Here is an 18,774-nt window from a genome sequence, read left to right on the forward strand (position 1 = left end):
GAGGAGGAGCAATGAGGGGGGGAGCGGAGAGGAGGAGGGAGGAGGAGCAAGCAGGGAGGAGCGGAGAGAAGGAGGAGGAGCTGGGAGGAGCGGGGAAGAGCGAAAAGAAGGAGCGGGGAGAAGCGAAGAGGAGGAGCTGGGAGGAGGGAGCGGGAAGAGCGGAGAGGAAAAGGAGCGGAGAGTAGGAGGAGCGGGGAGGATGAGAGAGGAGGAGCAAAGAGGAGCAGAGAGGAGGAGCAGCTAGGAGGATTTTGAGCGGGGAGGAGCGGAGATGAGGAGGAGCAGGAGCGGTGAAGTGTGGAAAGGAGGAGAAGGAGCGGAGAGGAGGAGGGGCAGGGAAGGATTGGTAAGGAGTGGAGAGGAGGAAGAGCGGTGAAGAGTGGAGAGAAGGAGAAAGAGCAGGGAGGAGTAAAGAGGAGAAGCTGGGAGGAGCAAAGAGGAGCGGAGAGGAGGAGCAGCTAGGAGGAGCGGGGAAGATTTCGATCAGGGAGGAGCAGAGAGAAGGAGGAGCGGGGAGGAAGAGCTGGGAGGAGCAGAGAAGAGTAGGGAGGAGGAGCGGAGTGGAGGAGGAGCAAGGAGGATCGGAGAGGAGAGAGGAGGAGCGGGGAGAAGCGGAGAGAAGGAGGAGTGTAGAGGAGTAGGGAGGAGCGAAGAGGAGTAGGGGGGAGGATCGGAGTGGAGGAGGAGCAAAGAGGATCAAAGAGAAGGAGAGAGGAGGAGCGGAAAGCAGTGGAAAGGAAGAGGAGGAGCGGAGAGGAGTGGAAAGGAGGAGGAGGAGCGGAGAGGAGGAGCAGGGAGGATTGGGGAGGAGGAGGAGCGGTGAAGAGTGGAAAGGAGGAGAAGGAGCGGAGAGGAGGAGGGGCAGGGAAGGATTGGTGAGGAGTGGAGAGGAGGAGGAGCGGTGAAGAGTGGAGAGGAGGAGAAGGAGGAGCAGGGAGGATTGGGGAGGAGTTATTCCCATTCACTCTCTCTCTCTTTTCACACGTTATTCTCATACTCTCTCTCCACACGTTATTCTCATTCTCTCTAGAAAAGCTGCATTATATACACCCAAAGAAAACTATAACGCAAGATTAAGAACGGAGGATAAGAACTTAACACCAAGCTGACAGTCGGCCGGAGTGAAATGTTGCGTGGTTTTTGAACGCCGGTCGGCTGTAGTTTTTTTCCGCACTGTCGGTTCTGGTCGGACACAGTCAGCTGTTTTTCGTCCGATTCTGCATGTCGACTCGGAGGCGGAGCTCATCACCATTTCAAAGACCTGCAGACTACTGCCACCTGCAGGTTTGGGAGAGTAATGATCTCTCGCACGGTTTGGTGTGTCAGATGCGCCTGCATAATAATAAAAGCTTTGTGACTTTACTGTCATTTGGCGAATCATTCGGAATATCAGTGATCTGTGGAATAAAAAAATCACGCTGAAGTGATCAGGACACGCAAGCTGTCGATCGGAGAGGCTCAGCGCAAATGCTTCAGTGATTTTAATCAGCTTCCAGGACCAGGAGGAAAGCAGGATTGGGAGGCCCCATACCTCTCTGACTCTATTTGGATGCAGCCAGCATATATACACACCACACACACACAGATTGCTATGCAACCACACAAGATGGATACTGCTACCTGTACTGCTTTACAAGCTGCACACTGACTACTCTAAAATATTAGAAATGAAATAACATTTATTTCTCTAGTATTGTTCCTTGAGAAGATATAACAAAAGGGGGGTGAGGGGTGTACTCACTTTTGTGAGATATTGTACAATTGTGTGTTTTTAAATGTAATATTTAATTTTCCTCAGATATAAAGATGTTTTATAGTTCACTGTTCTGCTTATTTCAGCATAACAAATGTCTTCATTCCTTCCATCCTTTATTTATTCACTCCATCGGTATATTTTCTCTTTTATTCCATTCTTTTTTTTAATTATTATTATTATTATGAAATATTATTTTATATATTATTTAACCAAACAAGCATTGTATTTAAAATTGTTTGAAAAATGTAAACTGTTCAAAGGTCAGTGATCACAAATATAAATAATATAATAATTTTCTGTATGTGTGTGTGTGTGTTTGTGTGTGTGTGTGTATTCCCTCTGTCTCCCTGACAGACAAAGCCAGTGCACACTTCCTGTCAAATCTGGGGCTGCAGTTCCTCTACACTACATTTCATCATGCAGGTGTGCTGATGTATATCGTGGCACAGAAACTCCAGCAGTCATTCGGTTTCGCATTCACGTCCTCCATAATAAAAAATATATAAACTCCCTGATACAGAGAGATGGCAGCACTAAATCATACCCAGTGACATTTTATGAAATTCCACATTCCATCTGCTGGAACGGGTAAAAAAAAAGATATTATAAATCACAATTTCTCCTCTCGTCCATACAATCATGGCTTTACTCGATTCTAGAGAAGTGTTGGCCTGATCGTTCTGAGTCGGAGAACTGGCAGGAACCACAGTTTCTCACAGGAACTCTGTGTGGCGAGGTGTAGTTGGGATGCGCTGGTGTGTCTATTCACATTGAGGGCATTTGTTCGACGCCCCTCATCCAGGTGGGCTTACAATGATCTCGTTAATAGCTAGAGCTAAAGTACAACATGTTCATAATAGTAAACGTAGCTACTGCTCCTGAACCCAACAGCTCCAACATGCACTATAAGTTAAAAAGTATTGGGACAGCGGGTGTTTCCTGCCATATGTGGTTCTTCTCCAAACATATTTCAAAGCAGACAATATGAAAATAACCCTGTGTACAAAGCCAGCTGCATGAAGATATGCTTTACATGGAAGATCTCCTGTTTTAGAGCTCTGACCTCAACCCTCCTGATCACCTTTGTTCCTCCTCACCAACATCAACGTCCCAGAAGAGTGGAAGTTCTCTTTACGGTACAACGGAGACTCAATGTGGAACGAGATGTTCAAAAAGCACATCTTACTCTCAGGTGTCCACAAACTTTTGTCTATACAGTGTATTTACCATTAGACGCAGTAAGCTCCGCCTCCTCTCTGCGTTACACGTTTGGAACCGTTTCTCTGATTGGCTGCTGTTAGTTGGAGAGCGTCTGCGCTCATAAGGATTAGTGATCCATCAATTTCCCACCTTTGACTTGGACAAATTGTAATAGTAATTTCCCCCGAAATTTCGAATAAATTCCCCTAACTTCCTAGTAAGTTTCCAACTCTGAATAATTCCAAAATTCCCCAGATGGAATTCCCATAGAAAATGTACCGGAATTTTTTTTTTACCAAATTTACCATTAGATGCGGTAAGCTCCGCCTTCTCCGTATTTATTGGTCATTTGATTGGTTGTTAGTCCGAGAGCGTCTGCACTTCAGAATAAGATTTAATAATGCATCGATTCCCCACTTATGACTTGGAAAAAATAAAAACACACCCACAGAACTCCCCCAACACCCAAGCCAGAGTCGGGTGTAGTTTTCAGTGAGATACCGTTAAAAGGCTAGTCTGTTAAGTTTCAGTGCTCTAAGCACAACACATTGCACTCGTTCACAGAGGGGTCCGTGTTCTTCCCCCCACTTTAGTGAACGCAGGTGACGCTGTATCCAGTTCAAACATCTGGTGGTGTGAAGAGTCGAAGTGCAAAGAAATAACCGCAGCCGAAACCACAAACCTAAAAACGTGATAAATGTACTACTCAGAATAAAAGAGTGTGAGCTCCTGACATCTGGGATGATTAGTGCAGGAGGGTCTGGACTACACTACAATTCTTTATAATGTGAAAGTAAGATATATACTACACTTCCCATGGAAAAAGGAAGTGAAAGACTGACGGAAAGACTTTAAATTCCCCGTGATGGGTCCTGCGAGACGTGATTGCGTGTGCTGATGTTTCTTTTGGAAAGACCGACTGACCGCGTGTGATGGATCTAAGCAAGTCACATGACAGCCAACAGCATTCAAGCTACAACAAACGCTTATAGAGTCTGAACAAACCTGATAGCAGATTAATAAGATCACAAAATTATATTATATTAAAATAAGAGCTTGTTAAACTAGCTAAGTGTGCTGTGCTATGTGTTGAACCAGCTAAGTGTTTTAAACTAACTCAACTACCTAAGCATGTTAAACCAGCTAACCTAAGCGTGTTTACCTACCTAAGCGTGTTCAAATAGCAGTGTTGAAATAACTCTGTTGAACCAGCTAAGTGTGCGGTGCTAAACGTGTTGACCAAGCTATGTGTGTTGAACTAACCGTGTTCAACTAGCTAAGCATGTTAAACCAGCTGACCGTGTTAAACTAAGCATGTTGAACTAAGGGTGTTGAAATAGCTAAACGTGTTGAACCAGATGAGCGTGTTAAACTAAGCATGTTGAAATAAACGTGTTGAACTAGCTAAACGTGTTGAACTAGCTAAACGTGTTGAACTAGCTAAACGTGTTGAACTAGCTAAACGTGTTGAACTAGCTAAACGTGTTGAACTAGCTAAACGTGTTGAACTAGCTAAACGTGTTGAAAAAGCTGAGCGTGTTGAAAGAAACGTGTTGAACTAAGCATGTTGCACCAGCTGAGCCTGTTGCACCAGCTGAGCGTGTTGAACTAAGCGTGTGTTGAACTAAGCGCGTTGAACCAAGTGTGCTAAACTAGCTGAGCGTGTTGAACCAGCTGAGCGTTTTGAACGAAACGTGTTAAGCCAGCTGAGCATGTTGAACCATCTGAGCGTGTTGAACCAGCTGCGCGGGTTGAACCAGCTGCGCGGGTTGAACCAGCTGCGCGGGTTGAACCAGCTGCGCGGGTTGAACAAAGCGTGTTGAACCAGCTGAGCGTGTTGAACTAAGCGTGTTGAACCAGCTGAGCCTGTTGAACCAGCTGAGCGTGTTGAACCAGCTGAGCGTGTTGAACCAACCGTGTTGAACCAGCTGAGCGTGTTGAACCAGCTGAGCGTGTTGAACCAGCTGAGCGTGTTGAACCAGCTGAGCGTGTTGAACCAGCTGAGCGTGTTGAACCAGCTGAGCGTGTTGAACCAGCTGAGCGTGTTGAACCAGCTGAGCGTGTTGAACTAACCGTGTTGAACCAGCTGAGTGTGTTGAACCAGCTGAGCGTGTTGAACTAAGCGTGTTGAACCAGCTGAGCGTGTTGAACTGAGCGTGTTGAACTAAGCGTGTTGAACCAGCTGAGCCTGTTGAACCAGCTGAACGTTTTGAACTAAGGGTGTTGAACCAACCGTGTTGAACCAGCTGAGCGTGTTGAACCAGCTGAGCGTGTTGAACTAAGCGTGTTGAACCAGCTGAGCGTGTTGAACTAATCGTGTTGAACCAGCTGAGCGTGTTGAACCAGCTGAGCGTGTTGAACCAGCTGAGCGTGTTGAACTAACCATGTTGAACCAGCTGAGTGTGTTGAACCAGCTGAGCGTGTTGAACTGAGCGTGTTGAACCAGCTGAGCGTGTTGAACTGAGCGTGTTGAACCAGCTGAGCGTGTTGAACTGAGCGTGTTGAACCAGCTGAGCGTGTTGAACCAGCTGAGCGTGTTGAACCAGCTGAGCATGCTGAACCAAGCGTGTTGAACCAGCTGAGCGTGTTGAACCAGCTGAGCGTGTTGGAATAGCTAAACGTGTTGGAATAGCTAAACGTGTTGGAATAGCTAAACGTGTTGGAATAGCTAAACGTGTTGGAATAGCTAAACGTGTTGGAATAGCTAAACGTGTTGGAATAGCTAAACGTGTTGGAATAGCTAAACGTGTTGAACCAGCTGAGCGTGTTGAACCAGCTGAGCGTGTTGAACCAGCTGAGCGTGTTGAACCAGCTGAGCGTGTTGAACCAGCTGAGCGTGTTGAACTAAGCTTGTTGAACTAGCTAAATGTGTTAAACCAGCTAAGCATGTTGAACTAGCTACAGTGAGGAAAATAAGTATTTGAACACCCGGCTAAAAGTTCTCCCACTTAGAAATCATGGAGGGGTCTGAAATTGTCATCATAGGTGCATGTCCACTGTGAGAGACAATCTAAAAAAAAAAATTTTATCCAGAATTCAAAATGTATGATTTTTTAACTATTTATTTGTATGATACAGCTGCAAATAAGTATTTGAACACCTGAGAAAGTCAATGTTAATATTTGGTACAGGAGCCTTTGTTTGCAATTACAGAGGTCAAACGTTTCCTGTAGTTTTTCACCAGGTTTGCACACACTGCAGGAGGGATTTTGGCCCACTCCTCCACACAGATCTTCTCTAGATCAGTCAGGTTTCTGGCCTGTCGCTGAGAAACACAGAGTTTGAGCTCCCTCCAAAGATTCTCTATTGGGTTTAGGTCTGGAGACTGGCTAGGCCACGCCAGAACCTTGATATGCTTCTTACAGAGCCACTCCTTGGTTATTCTGGCTGTGTGCTTTAGGTCATTGTCATGTTGGAAGACCCAGCTTCGACCCATCTTCAATGCTCTAACTGAGGGAAAGAGGTTGTTCCCCAAAATCTCGGAATACATGGCCCCGGTCATCCTCTCCTTAATACAGTGCAGTCGCCCTGTCCCATGTGCAGAAAAACACCCCCAAAGCATGATGCTACCACCCCCATGTTTCACAGTAGGGATAGTGTTCTTGGGGTGGTACTCATCATTCTTCTTCCTCCAAACACGTTTAGTGGAATTATGACCCAAAAGTTCTATTTTGGTCTCATCTGACCACATGACTTTCTCCCATGACTGATCTGGATCATCCAAATGGTCATTGGCAAACTTAAGACTTGCCTGGACATGTGCTGGTTTAAGCAGGGGAACCTTCCGTGCCATGCATGATTTCAAACCATGACGTCTTAGTGTATTACCAAAAGTAACCTTGGAAACGGTGGTCCCAGCTCTTTTCAGGTCATTGACCAGCTCCTCCCGTGTAGTTCTGGGCTGATTTCTCACCTTCCTTAGGATCATTGAGACCCCACGAGGTGAGATCTTGCATGGAGCCCCAGTCCGAGGGAGATTGACAGTCATGTTTAGCTTCTTCCATTTTCTAATGATTGCTCCAACAGTGGACCTTTGTTCACCAAGCTGCTTGGAAATTTCCCGTAGCCCTTTCCAGCCTTGTGGAGGTGTACAATTTTGTCTCTAGTGTCTTTGGACAGCTCTTTGGTCTTGGCTATGTTAGTAGTTGGATTCTTACCGATTGTATGGGGTGGACAGGTGTCTTTATGCAGCTAACGACCTCAAACAGGTGCATCTAATTTAGGATAATAAATGTAGTGGAGGTGGACATTTTAAAGGCAGACTAACAGGTCTTTGAGGGTCAGAATTCTAGCTGATAGACAGGTGTTCAAATACTTATTTGCAGCTGTATCATACAAATAAATAGTTTAAAAATCATATATTGTGATTTCTGGAATTTTTTTTTTAGATTATGTCTCTCACAGTGGACATGCACCTACGATGACAATTTCAGACCCCTCCATGATTTCTAAGTGGGAGAACTTGCAAAATAGCAGGGTGTTCAAATACTTATTTTCCTCACTGTAACTTCCAGCTCCACCTCCACTGTATTTAAGCAGCTCAATAGCCATGGCGGGAAACTGCAAAAATAAAACCACATGCTTGTCAAAACACGTGGAGTTACACACCCCTGGTGGTGGGACATCCAGTACTCTGCAAAATTTTTTGCCAGTTATGAAAAAAGTGCAATTAAAAAAAAAAAGTTATTAAGACACTGTTTTCAATAAATAAACTGAACTGCAGTGAAAGAATAAAGAACTGAAAAGTAAATGGAGTAAAACTGTGATTAAACACTAAAAATGCAGGTTCTTGAAGCAAACAACAATCTTTTTATGGAGAAAAATGCCACGACCAATCAGGACCCGAGGGGAAATGTACAGTTTTGTTCAGTTGTTAAATTTAAACAGAACAGTTATCATCCCAGTTCGTTACTGTGCAAGAAATAGTGTGTGAGCTAAAAAAAATAAATAATCCACCACACAGCGGTGTGTTGTGACCCTGGCATGAAGTGAGCTTCCTTTCACCTAAAAGTGGATTCTTTTCCTGTGATCCTTTCAATTCCTTACATGAACGCAAGCTAAAATGCTTTTAACCCTTAAATGTGGAGTCTCTGTGAATGATCCGTTACAGTCACACTACATGAATCAGTACAGCTGAAGAGGAAACGTTGAGCCGGGCGCATTATTAGAAATCTCAGAACCTCTTCGCGTTCTCTACCACAAACAGCACTAAAATCGCCCTCACGCCGTAAACACGTGCCAACGCTAGAGAAAGCTGTTACCTGGGCTCCAGAGTTAAGAATATCCAGCAGGATGAACCCCCCTTTTGTTTACTCCGTCTTGTCTGCCTGAGTAACTTCAAGTGAGACAATGTGAACATTATTACCAAAAAATGGAGAAGTGAAAGTTCTAAATGAAGTAAGACTACATAAGCAATGCAGTAGCTCTCTAAACCCACAACTGTTATATTTTGGTGTTTCCCCTTACTTCGGTCATTATAAAAATTATAATGACTGAACTTATAAAAATTAAAGGGCACTGGTATCCTAAAAGTGTATAAATAACCCTTAAACTGATCAAATGGTGTCCTAAAAGTGGATAAAAGTACCTAACCAGAAGCACAGGTGTCCTAAAAGAAACTAAACAGAGATACTGTGGTCCTAAAAGTAGAAACAAGAACATAAACATAGCCACTGGTGTCCTCAAAAAACCTCAAGAAAGGCACAGGTGTCTTTAAAGAGGCTAAACAGAGGCACCAGTGTCCTAATAGTGGATAAACCTACCTAAGAAGAGGCACTGGTGTCCTAAAAGAAGCTAGAGAGAGAGACACTGTTGTCCCAAAAGTAGATAAAAGAACATAAACATAACCACTGGTGAGCTCAAAATACCTCAAGAAAGGCACAGTGTCTGAAAAGAGGCTAAAAATAGGCACTGGTGTCAAAGTGGATAAAAGTACATAAAAAAGAGGCACAAGTGTCCTAAAATTAGATAAAAGTACCTAAACCGGGCATGAAAAAACCTGTGTTCTGTGCTGCACGGCATCGGGAGAAAAGCTTCACCGATGGTGATTTTTAAACGCATGACGATGCCAAAAGAAAAACTCCAGAGAGAAATATTTGTGAAAGGAAGGAGGAAGACAGTGAACAATGACTTTCTTGGTAGGCTACTGTTTAGATACAAGCCGTGTAACAGACACTGTCTTTCATTAAAGCCTGTGTAAAGTTCATTAGTTTCAGTGCAGCTTATAGACAGGTGCGGCTTATTTATTTAAAATAAAATAAAAATATTTGTTTAAAATAAAAATCTTTGTTAAATTCAGTGGGTGCGGCTTATATTTAAGTGCGCTTAAAAGTCCGGAAATTACGGTACCTAAAAAGAGGCACAAGTGTCCTAAAAGTAGAAAAAGAGAGACACTGGTGATTTCTGCAGTGATGATATGTTATATTACATCACAATTCATTGCACTACACTATAAGGACATGCATACAGGGATATTTATAGCATTATCTCTCAGTCTGTTGTGTTGCTAAATCAGAAAAGGAAGTGGCCAAGAAAAGGCACAGTGCTGACATGAGTGGACATCAGTGGACATCAGTGGGTCAGAGGCAGGATGTTAATATAATATACAGAAGAGCCAAAACATTACAGCCATTATCCAATAGCATCACCATGTGTCAACATTCTCACAAACTATGTGTTGGATGCATAAGAAACAGGCAGACATGAAGACCTGCATCCTGACAATCCCTGAAGCAGCAACAATGAATCATGCAATGCAAAATGGATAAAGAGCCCTCCTACAACTCACACTCCACCCGCACTCCTACAACTCGCACTCCACCCGCCCTCCAACAACTCACACCCCACCCGCCCTCCAACAACTCACACCCCACCCGCCCTCCAAAAACTCCTACAACTCACCCTCCACCCACCCTCCCACAACTCACACCCCACCCGCCCTACCCGCCCTCCCACAACTCACACCCCACCCGCCCTGCGACCCCAATCCTACAACTCACACTCCACCCGCCCTCCCACAACTCACACCCCACCCGCCCTCCCCGCTCTCCTACAACTCACACTCCACCCGCCCTCCCACAACTCACACCCCACCCGCCCTCCCCGCCCTCCTACAACTAACACTACACCCGCCCTCCCACAACTCACACCCCACCCGCCATTTCCCGCCCTCCTACAACTCACACCCCACCCGCCCTTTTACAACTCACACTCCACGCGCCCTCCCCGCCCTCCCACAACTCACACCCCACCCGCCCTTCTACAACTCACACTCCACCCGCCCTCCCACAACTCACACACCACCTGCCCTACCCGCCCTCCCACAACTCACACCCCATCCGCCCTCCCACAACTCACACCCAACTCTATATATATATATATATATATACATACACACACACACACACACACATTATGCACTTTATAAGTAGGCAGCTTCAGATGCATCATCATTCTTTGACAAAAATAAGTCAATGCATAACACTGACACACACACACACACAGTTGTAATTATTTTTGCTCTATTCCTGCATTGCTATTTGCATAGAAATCAGAAAGAGTGAGACAGAAAAAGAAGGGGGGGGACAGAGAGACACAGACAGACAGAAAAAAAGGGAATAGAGCTGAGAGATGGACAGAGATAGCAAGACAGAATGAGTATAAACAAAAAAAAAGAAGAAACAAATGGCAAGACATGAGGGACAAAAGAGAGAAAAACCGAGAGTGAGAGAGAGATAAAGAGAGAGACAGCAGGACAGAGAATGACAGAGAGAGAGAGAGAGAGAGAGAGAGAGAGAGAGAGAGAGAGAGAGAGAGAGAGAGAGAGAGAGAGAGAGAGACAGCAAGACAGACAGACAGTCAGATAGCAAGACCAAGAAAGAGGGAAAAGAGAGAGAGAGAGAGAGAGAGAGAGAGAGAGAGAGAGAGAGAGAGAGAGAGAGCAAGAAAAAGAGTGACATAGCAAGACAGAGAGATGAAGAGCGAGAAAGAGAAAAGAAAGATAGCAAGTCAGAGAGAGAGAGAGAAAGAGAGAGAAAGCATGTGTGGGGGGAAGGCAGCAAACAAGTGCCACGTCAGAGCAGCGTCCTGATCAGCTGCACAGAACAGGATGTGAAGTTCAGCCTACAACTTGAGCGAGAGTGTGAGTAAGAATAAGAGAGAGAATAAGAAAGAGAGAGAGAGTAGGAAAAAGAGAGAAAGAAAGAGAAAGAGAGAACTAAGGAGTACAAAACATTTACATCTATTGATCACTAAGATAGTTAGTAAAATTGGGTTGTGGTCAGAAAGGGGGGGGTAGGGGGGGTGATAAAAAAAAAAAAAAAAAACAGTGATACTGAAAACAAAAATATAAAAATAAATAAAAATGATTTAGACCCAAAATATCTTAAAAAGAAAAAAAAAAAAAAAAGGAAGAACTTGGACATGATGTTTGATGTTGGAGATGGTGGACCCTAAACAGCTCATGAAGCATAGACATGATTTTTTTTTGGTCACAGTGGTAAAAAAAAATAAAAGTAATATTTATGTTATGAGTTTTAGGAGTCCAAGCATATGCTACTCTTGAGCAACTATAGAGTAGTGTTGCATCCTTCATATCTCCAATGTGTCTTTAGAAATCTACAGCCGAGCTCCTGGAGGTCTGTCGAGGGTGGAGCTAAGCTTTTGATTTTTTAAAGATTTTAAGATTAACATCAAATTTAAACATAACATTACATAATCACAATTTAACATAACCTTATTAAATTATAAATAAAGAGTAGGAAAAAAGATTCATAACCTTTCATTCGTTACAAAGATCAATGTTTTAATCACATATTAATTAACTTTTTATAAAATGAAGGGAAGAAAGAAATAACAACGGCCAAACATATTGGCCAAACTTATCGCTCATCAACCAGAGAAAAACCCGTATCAGGAGATCTACAGACATCGCTATGAATAAAACAGCATCAAAACCTTGATACAGATCCAATCAGATCCATGTGAACATATTTGATCTGAAATCGGATCCAGAGTCTGAAATTGAGCATCCTGAAAAACAGCAGTAATGACGGCTACAGCAGGACGAGTCTAGATGTTAAGTACTGAAAAAGGTTCTCCCTCGGATCCAGAAACACACTTTTTCCCCGAATGAAGCATGGTGATGAGAGCGCTCTTGCTCTCGCTCTTCCGGGAGAAACGCCCATATAAGAAGAAATTCTGCCTTTCATGGCATCATGTAGAGTCATACTCGAAAACCCAAACTATTCCAGCATGACAATACCCCTGTGCACAAAGCCAGCTCCATGAAGATATGCTTTGCATGGTTTACAGTGGAAGATCTACTGCTATAGAACTCGAAACCACACTGAACACTTTTGGGATGAGTGTGAACGCTGACTGCACCCCAGGCCTCCTCACCTACATCAGTACCTGACTTAAATGTGGCTGAATGAATCTCATACAAATCTCCCAGAAGAGTGGAGGGTATTATAACAGCAAATAAATGGAGACTAAATGGGTACCGAGATGTTTAAAAAGCACATACCAATGAATCTGAATTAATATTTGCTCCCTCTCTCTTGCCCCTTGCCCTTCCTTTGGCCTCACAAGTTAGATTTAGGGCCTCAAAACAACGTCTCTGTGTGCCTCAGTCTGTCTCTCTCACCTTAATGAGAGGTTGTGGAAAGACCTGTCAGACAGATGATGATTACAGAAACTACAACCTTCACCAGCTGCAACAGGCCTCAAACCCCCTACACACACAACACACACACACACACACACACACACACACACACAGTCATTTCTGTTCTGTTATTAGTGTGTAGCTACAAAAGGTGAGGTTTTAGCTTTTAGACATTCTGACGTTATAAGGCAACGCTTCAAGTTAATGTTCCACCATTACTGCACCATCAAATGTTTAAAAATGAACTAAGGAATCACTGACGGTACTGAGGAATTACTGAGAAGTAACTAAGAAATCACTGAGAAGTAACTAAGAAATCACTGAGAAGTTACTGAGGGATCACTGAGAAGTTACTGAGGGATCACTGAGAAGTTACTGAGGGATCACTGAGAAGTTACTGAGGGATCACTGAGAAGTTACTGAGGGATCACTGAGAAGTTACTGAGGGATCACTGAGAAGTTACTGAGGGATCACTGAGAAGTTACTGAGGGATCACTGAGAAGTTACTAAGGAAATTTGAGGTAAAAATTATTTTAAAATGAAGATTAAGTAATGATTCTGAAATTATGAAATAATTTTTACCTCAAAGTTTCTCACTAGGGTTACTCCAGTTTCTTTATTTCTCACCGTCTGTTAGAAACGCATGGCTCCGGTCAGAGATATCCCAAATAAATAACACCATTGGGAAAACAGGGCTTTTAAATTCTAGATTCTGATTGGTTGGATTTTACAGATTCTTGGTTTCTATAACAGCAACTTGGACAATAATTGTTGTTCTTGCATCCTGGCTGCAGGTTTATATTCATATGCTTGTTTCCTGAACGAGTCCCCAGTGTCAGTTTTGAAAGTCAGTAGGTTTTCTACCTCAGGAAAGTCCTCAAGACTTTCTGGTTTCTTTTTTTTTATGTCTTATTAAATTCAAGAGAAGGACAAAAGAAGGCTGGTGTGGAAATGACTTTATAACAACTACAATATCAGTGAGAACAGGAACTAAGTTTCCTCACAGATGTTCAACAGTATTAACTATAACTACAAACCGGTAGAGTGTAAAATGTTTATTAAATAAAAGTGTATTAGTCTTTTCCTGGTAACTGTGGTGTAAGAAAAAACTAAATTTGTAAAAACATATCTAGAAGATTTGGGGAATAAACAGCAACTTTATTTTGATTACTTGCGTATAACAGAACAACCTGTGTTGTTTTATTCCTCAGTTTATTCCCTTAGTATACCGTCAGTAATTTTAAGTCATTCCTCAGTAACTTCCCAGCGATTCCTCAGTAACTTCCCAGCTATTCCTCAGTAACTTCCCAGCGATTCCTCAGTTCATTTTTTAATATTTGATGGTGCAGTAATGGTGGAACCTTAATTTCTCAAAGATTCATTGTTTCTCTGCAATTACTTAGTCTTTTCTTAGCGATTCCATAATTGTTTCTTAATAATTTCTCAGTAACTACTCAGTTACTTCAGTTAATCCTAAGTTCTTTCTAAAAACTCAACAATTTCTTAATTGTTTCCTCAGCAATTCTTCAGTCGTTTCTCAATATTTTCTCAGTGATTCCTTAGTAAAGTAGAAGATATTTCTCAAAGGCTCATTAGTTGCTTCTCAGCAATTCCTTAGGCATTTGGCAGAAATTTTTTAGCAATTCCCAAGTCGTTTCTCAGTGATCCCCAAGAATTTCTCAATGACTCCTCAATTATTTCTTAGTAATTCTTCAGTTATTTCTAAGCAAATTCCTCAATATTCCATTAATGATTTTCCTGTATTTTCAGTGATTCCTCAGTGATTTCTGTTATTGTGCATCACGCTGAGAACTTCCTGTACCGCTCATTTGGTGAACAATTCGTGTGAAATGAGTATTTACCAGGAAGACTCATAGATTTCCTCACTCCTCTGAAGAGCACAAATGTAGGAGTCTGATAAATAGGTACCGCTGCTTCAGGGGAAGTTCTGCGAGCTTGCCCAGTCACATCGTATGGAACACCAGATAGCGTACTAAAATAAACATCGCGTAGGCTGCAGCCATTCAACCTCCAATTAGTAATGATTTATGTGCATGTCAGATAGATAGATAGATAGATAGATAGATAGATAGATAGATAGATAGATAGATAGATAGATAGATAGATAGATAGATAGATAGATAGATAGATAGATAGATAGATAGATAGATAGATAGATAGATAGATAGATAGATTCTGTGCTAATGGTTGAGAAGTTATTTAGAAAACATTTGTGTAATTCTGTGCATTCTATCAAAAATATTAAATTTGAGGTTGACCAATTGATCGTCCAACCAATTAATCGGTACGATTTTGGGCATCGTACGATTGTTCTACAAATTAGGATATTGTGAAAGAGCATACATCTTCCATACCAGCAGGTGGCGGTAGTGTGTATTTGGTGTCCAAACAGGGAAATCGGGAAGAGCTAGAGCTGTAAATTTATAAAGCAAGAAACGTTTCTACCTGCTGCGATCATTGCCAACAGAATCAGGTCTGCCAAGTCGCAAAGAATTGCAAGAATGACAATAAGCGTGTTCCATTTTTTTCCGTGTGCTCATTCGGTAAGCTATTTAGCCGATCGGATTCTCTTTTTTGGCGGATCAGCCGAGAAACAGTTGATTTCTACGAGGAGAGTCAATGGTGCGGAAAAAACTAAAGCCGGCCGACACTGATTGGAGAGGCTTGTGTTCAATAAATGTTCGATTTAAGCAATTTTCTATATCATGTATTAATTAAAAAAAATACTTTATTACATGAAAGGGGGAGAAAAAGAAAATCGACGAAACATAGCCGAAAAATAAATAAATTGGCATCATATGTGAGCCATCGGTTGCCCTGATTTCTAGGATTTATATAATCATAAATGGCAAAAAGTGCATATTTCTCACTGTTGCATGCTCAGCTAGCGGGGATTTAAAATCTAGGTGTTTTAATGTATAGTCTGGTCTGATCCAGGTCACCTGACCCAGCTTTTATTCGGGGGGAAAAGTAGGATTGCGAGTCCGAGGATTTTTAAAAAGTTACCCAAGACGGTGCAGGTGAGGGAGTAATGTACAACCACAATAACTTGAATAAATCTATATTCTATTCGCAATAAAACTATAAAAAAAAAACATCAAATGTCCCAACTTTTTGGTATTGAAGTTTAAAGCTGAAGTTTGGTGCACAGTAACATGCCTAGGAATAAGACGTCAGCATCGGATGGCAAACCAAAGACATTCCCTCTTGTCCTTTTCCACGAAAGGCACTCGTTTGTTCTCGCCGTTTCTTGTGTTGTACAGGATCTGCTGTTTCTCTGAACACGACACAAGAACTCCGATGTGTCTGTGGAGATGGAACTGATAACTTATAATTAAATGAAAAAAACGCTGACGTCTTTAATTGGTGCATTTCCTTTGTTCAAATGGTAATCATTCCAGTTCTATGACATGAACTACAATAACACTGTACAAAAGACTAAAATATGTCAGCACCTCCCCAAAATATTTAAGGGTGCGTCTTGAACGTGCTGGTCCAGTTATTATAAATAACATCCACTCTTCCGGGAAGATGTCCCACTAGATTTCTGTGGGCTGAGGTGCAGTCAGCATGATACATTTAGATCTATTTTATTATCCCAAATATTATAATCCAAATTCGACTAATGCAACCAATAGCTAGCAATGAAAAAATTCCAGTAATTTAAGACTGGAAATTTTCAATGGGATTTAAAAGTGAAAAAAATGGGAATGAATTAGAATAAATAGGGAATTTACTCGAAAAAGGAACTGAAATGTAGTTTAAAAAAAATAAAATCTTGCTGGTTAATTTTGTTTAAAACATGGGGATTGAATGCAATTTCAGTCGAATTTCTCCCTCTGCACAATTATCAATCACAATCGAAACTTACTGCACGGTTACTGAGGCCACGCCCCCCTACGTGCACCGCCAATTCCTCGAATCACAGAACACGCATCACTTCCCGTCGTGGCGAACAGTCGCATAAACGACATCGACATTGCGTACGTTTATGTTTAAAACGTGAAAGGAGTCTCTTGTGCACATCGTGCGTTTGATGGATTTGAAATATGTATCGGTTTGCGTGCATGTCAGCTTATGATCAAACTAAATGTTTGTTTTTATGTTTGATCCCAATTTTTTTAATAATTCCCAAATATCCTTGTGAGTTTCCAACTTGGCATATTCCCCAAATTCCCTGGATTTGGACTGAATTTTCTGGAAAGTTTCTGGAAATTTACTGGACATTTTCATCCTGTTTAATAACGATAACGCTAATGCAGGACATGTGGAGGCCATGGCTGTGAATCCAAACCTCCAGATCATCATATAAATTGTGCGCGTGTGTGCGTGTGTGCGTGTGTGTGTGTGTGTGTGTGTGTGTGTGTGTGTGTGTGTCTTTCAGAGACGCCGACTTTAGTTACCGAGAGGAAACAGAAACCTGTATTGGCAGACTAGGCACAGAATTACATGGGTTTATCAGCTGGATAACAAAATAACATCAGCACGAATGAACCCGGTGTCCGGTGTAACGGATACGACCGCGGGGTTTTTAGAAATCTGAGTAAATACAGAAACCACGCTGTGACACTCGGGTGGAGGAAAACATGGGTCACATTCCTACTTCCCGTAGATGCAGAATCCAATGTGACTGACGCGATACCGTATTATTAGATCTCCACTATTAGTGAGATCTTTTTTACGCTCCATCATGCACACAGGAGTCACACATTCATTCAGCTACAAGCGCGTTCGTAAAGTCAGCTACTGATGGAGGTAAAGGTGTTCAACAGGGTTGAGGTCAGTGCTCTATAGCAGGAGATCTTCCTCTCCAAACCCATGTAAAGCACATCCTGATGGAGCTTCGTGCTGGGACGTGTTCAGGTCTCCTAGTTGGAGAAATGTTTAATCCTACCACCTCTAAAGAACATCTCATCAGTGACCGACTGTAGAAGTGAAACTCCAGACAAACTACAGCAGAAATATTGAACAATATTAAACAGTTCAATTTAATTCACTTTCGATCAGGGTACCTCGAGCGTCAAAATATCAAAATACAGATCACAATTATGGCGATCATATGGGACCTACAATAAAACATTTTTATATTTTTTCAGAAAAAAACATTAATTTGCAGTCATCATGTGCAGATATGAAAGTATGACCTTTTCTACAGTCTTTATGGTCACTTGAGCCTATTTATTGATTATCATAATCATTGCTGCTTATTATTGAGCAGATTGAAGACACTATATAAATAATATATTGATATTTTTAATAAAACAATGCCTGGTTTATAGAACCATGGTAGGTGGATCTAACAAACACCAATCTCATGATGGGAGCTTGAATAAAAAAAAAATCCTAAAAAAAAAAAAAATCACAATTTAACACTATCCCTAAAAAAAATTCCCTGAACTGAAATCATGTGAATTTTCACTCCCATTTTTACACAACATTTCCACTCGTTTGTCCTAGCAATACAGACGTTTCCACGTCCCGTATCCGAAATACCCAACACTTCCCTAAGTAGTGCACTAGATAAGGCGAATACACCATTATAACACGCCTCTATAGTGCACTTGTACACTAATAAAAAGGGCGTTTGTAACACAGCCATTACACATTACCTGTTAGCATTCCAGCGCTTTTCCAGAGCTAGCAACTCATAGAATTCCAAGCCGAAAAACCCAAGGTTTATTAAAAATAATAAAATAGCACTCCTCTTACCTGCAAGATGATCGTTTTTTGTGTTATTTGTCCGCTTTTTCTGTCCAATTCTGTGTATTATACATTGATCTGCACTTCGCTCACCGTTCGCCTTTATGGAAAGCTTTTCCAACGTTATTCACCCAGTCCCACAAGTCCCGCCTCCTGCATTACGATTGGCTCGATTTGCACCGTCTGTAAAGTCTTAGCCAATCAAAGCACAGAAATTGCGAACAATGTAGCCAATCAAATAACGCAAAAAGCAGTACTTGGGTGGGAAAAACGGCTTTTCCAGTATCCAGAGTATCCAACGTGGGAAATCCCGCCCCCAGCTCGCAGTTCTCGATTTTTATTGGATGTCGAATCCGAGCCGTTATCCTTATTGGCTGAAATACACGTCTGTCATTTTCAATACTTGTCTATTAGTAACAATTCGATTTT

The 18,774-nt window shown here is 42.1% G+C and overlaps 1 protein-coding gene across 2 annotated transcripts in view; it reads right to left on the reverse strand.

The window, feature by feature from the left end:
- nck1b (NCK adaptor protein 1b) overlaps nucleotides 1-18,506 on the reverse strand; it is a 65,999-nt gene extending 47,493 nt beyond the window's left edge. Inside the window, exon 1 of one of the 2 annotated variants that reach the window (XM_083547894.1) lies at nucleotides 18,355-18,506. The gene's annotated coding sequence lies outside the window, so the exon portion shown is untranslated. Of the gene's footprint in view, nucleotides 1-8,217; nucleotides 8,269-18,354 lie in introns of those variants that run through there. The other variant, XM_083547896.1, reaches the window with a different exon arrangement.
- Nucleotides 18,507-18,774: the final 268 nt, after the last annotated feature.

This window comes from Silurus aristotelis, assembly GCF_946808225.1.
Source record: "Silurus aristotelis genome assembly, chromosome: 1".
In the NCBI taxonomy this organism is placed as follows: Eukaryota; Metazoa; Chordata; class Actinopteri; order Siluriformes; family Siluridae; genus Silurus; species Silurus aristotelis.